The sequence below is a fragment of the Thunnus maccoyii genome, chromosome 1 (assembly GCF_910596095.1).
Source record: "Thunnus maccoyii chromosome 1, fThuMac1.1, whole genome shotgun sequence".
NCBI lineage: Eukaryota > Metazoa > Chordata > Actinopteri > Scombriformes > Scombridae > Thunnus > Thunnus maccoyii.
The window spans coordinates 12,887,313-12,890,474 of NC_056533.1; the positions used below are offsets into that span (position 1 = coordinate 12,887,313).

Sequence of the window (3,162 nt, forward strand, 5' to 3'; positions counted from 1 at the left end):
GTCCCATCTCCTTTATTAAAATATTTCCCTCATGACCAAAGTGAAACATGTCAACATGAGAAGAAAAATGAGATCTGCTTCATCCACAGTAAATTCACTATTTGAAGAAAGTTTTGCTACAACAGAAAGGTTGTTATTACTGTAAAAACACTTTAGATGCCTTGCAATAAGGTTTTATTTCTGTTAGCACATGCTTTACATCATACGACAACAACAGAGATCAAATGTGTCTGATTAGATGTGAAAGGAGGAGTCGCTGCACTGTTTAATACCAAATAAGATCTCTTCATTGAACACAATCAAAACTTCAACACTTTAATAAGTAGAATATTTTTTCTAAAGCACTGACACCCACTCTTTTCATTAAATATTCTGATGCCTTGATCGTAACTGATTTGACCAGTAAAATGCCTACTAAATAATGGAGAGACAACAGCAGGTTCAAGAGGAACTTGGCCACCACACTTCCACAAAACCTCAAGATTATATACATTCATTCTAAACATAAACATTGCCTAACTATGAAATAGACATGAACTGTACTAAACAGGGGTCCAACATGGGCAGGTGTTCGCATTATTCTGTGCATTTAGCAGACAGGTGAGATCTTGAGTCTTTTTGCTTTGAAGGACGTGGTGTACAAAGGTGCCACTCTGGGTCTTGAAGGTTCATCATCTGTGGTCGGAAAGTTCATAGTTTAATGGCAGGCCCACAACATTCTTTAATTTTAGGCAGGCGTACAATTATTCTTGTCTGCTTGACTCTTTTTATCTGTTTACCGCTTTACATACAGAACTAGCTGAGTTAGAAGTGAAGATGTGGTTTTCCTGTAAGATGCACCCTCCTCACCAACAGAAAAAAAAACTCCTCAATGTGAAGTGGCAAGACACAGTTATACTGTGTAACGGCTTCTAAGCTGATAAGTTAAATATGTTTTTTTAATTTACTATTCACATTTTCTTTCCATATTGCTTTGTTATTGAGCAGTGTTTCTTTTGTCCTGCCTTGAATACCCACTTGTCTTGCATTCTAATTATAACTCTAAAAGTTATAGTACCTTTAGTTTCTCAGTTGGCACACATATGATCAATGTCATTGAATGCATCATCATTCTTATCTGAATGTTAGAAATGAAGGTCATCTATATGAGCCTCAAAAAGCAATAAAAATACTTCTGTAATAGCACAAAGTTGCTAAACTCATGTTACAACATGTCATTGAGGTCATCAGTTACCTGCAACATCATACACTGCCTCAAAGTTGCCATAGAAAGTTGAGTCCTCTACAGCCAGACCATTTTGAGACCTGATGAGAAAATGTTGTCAAGGAATAATAATAATAATCATCATCATCATCATCACCATCATAATAATCATAATAATCATAATAATCATAATAATCATAATCATAATAAGTGTTTGTATATTTATTAGTGTATGTGTATGTCTAAAGTCTCCTCGCACAATTGTCTTTCAACATCAAAAGTCAGGTAAATTATCCACCTTCTACATTATTTCTCACATTGTTTAAAATATTACAGCTGTATGATAGATGTCCTTAAAAACAATAATTTGGATTGTAAATAATTAATATTCTTACCCCTCTTTGTTGTCCGTGCTGGAAGATTCATCTGATGATTGAAAAAAATACATATATTGTAAAATGTATAAATGAGACAATTTATCAGTAAATAAAGAAAACATTAAGAAAACACACAACAATACAACATGTTTTAATACCCACTACTCTTGCATTCTAATTATAACTCCACATGTAACAGTACCTTTAGTTTCTCAGTTGGCACACATATGATTAATGTCATTGAACGCATCATCATTCTAATCTGAATGTTAGAAATGAAGGTCATCTATATGAGCCTCAAAAAGCAATAAAAATACTTCTGTAATAGCACAAAGTTGCTAAACTCATGTTACAACATGTCATTGAGGTCATCAGTTACCTGCAACATCATACACTGCCTCAAAGTTGCCATAGTAAATTGAGTCCTCTACAGCCAGACCATTTTGAGACCTGATGAGAAAATGTTATTAAGGAATAATAATAATAATAATAATAATAATAATAATAATAATAATAATAATAATAATAATAATAATAATAATAATAATTATTATTATTATTATTATTATTATTATTATTATTATTATTATTATTATTATTATTATTATTATTATTATTATTATCACCTGTATGATCGACAGGCTTAAAAACAATAATTTGGATTGTAAATAATTTATGTTCTTACCCCTCTTCATCATCTGTGCTGAAAGATTCTTCTGATAATTGAAAAAAATACTTATATTGTAAAATGTATAAATCAAATCAAATCAATCAAATTTATTTATAAAGCACATTTAAAAACAACAGCAGTTGAGCAAAGTGCTGTACAATCATGATAACAAAGGCCATGAACAACACAATAAAGACGCAAAGACTGGTTTAACAGACATTTCTTGGTTTTAACACACCGAGTTAAAAGCCAAGGAATAAAAATTAGTTTTAAGCTAATTAAGCTAAAGTCACTCAGCAGACCTGAGTGACTTTGATGGGATGTGTAAATGAGACAATGTATCAGCAAACTAATGGGTTTACTCCTCTACATGGTGCTTTGCTGATGACCATAAGACACATAAAGATGAAAACAATTAATAAAATATCACAAGCTGCTGCTAGTGCATAAATTCCATGAATCTGATAGACTGCATTAGTCAAGGTACAATTATTTATACATTTGATGTTTTGATTAATTTTAATGATGAAGTCAGGATGAATAAGAGGAGATGCTTGGAAAAAGCTGTTACAAAAATTTACAAAAAATGAGATCCACTTAACATTAGGAAGATGTGTGAGACGTATTTTTGTTTTTTTCATATTCTGTGAGCGATTTTATTTTTTATTGAAATTGGTCAAAACTCAACTATTATGTTTTCAGTCAGTATAGATGATTATGTCTTTAATTTAATTTTCAACATACCGTCTTCTCCGTCCAGATCACGTCCCTCTGTCTGCTCCTCCTGTTCCTCGAACACATTCTTATTGGCCTGCTGACTGTCTTCACTGTAAGCAAATGTAATTCAAGGAATATGCAAGCCCTTTAATCATCTTTTGTTTGACAGTCAGTGTTTGACATTAATGCCAGCT

At 32.1% G+C, this 3,162-nt stretch overlaps 1 long non-coding RNA gene across 1 annotated transcript; it reads right to left on the reverse strand.

Annotated features, from left to right (window-relative positions):
* Positions 1-519: 519 nt before the first annotated feature.
* LOC121896708 lies at positions 520-2,298 on the reverse strand. The gene is made up of 5 exons (XR_006096087.1): positions 2,267-2,298; positions 1,961-2,031; positions 1,600-1,630; positions 1,235-1,305; positions 520-675 (listed from the first exon to the last, which is right to left on the reverse strand). It is a non-coding gene; the product is annotated as an uncharacterized LOC121896708 (long non-coding RNA).
* Between the last annotated feature and the right edge of the window lie 864 nt (positions 2,299-3,162).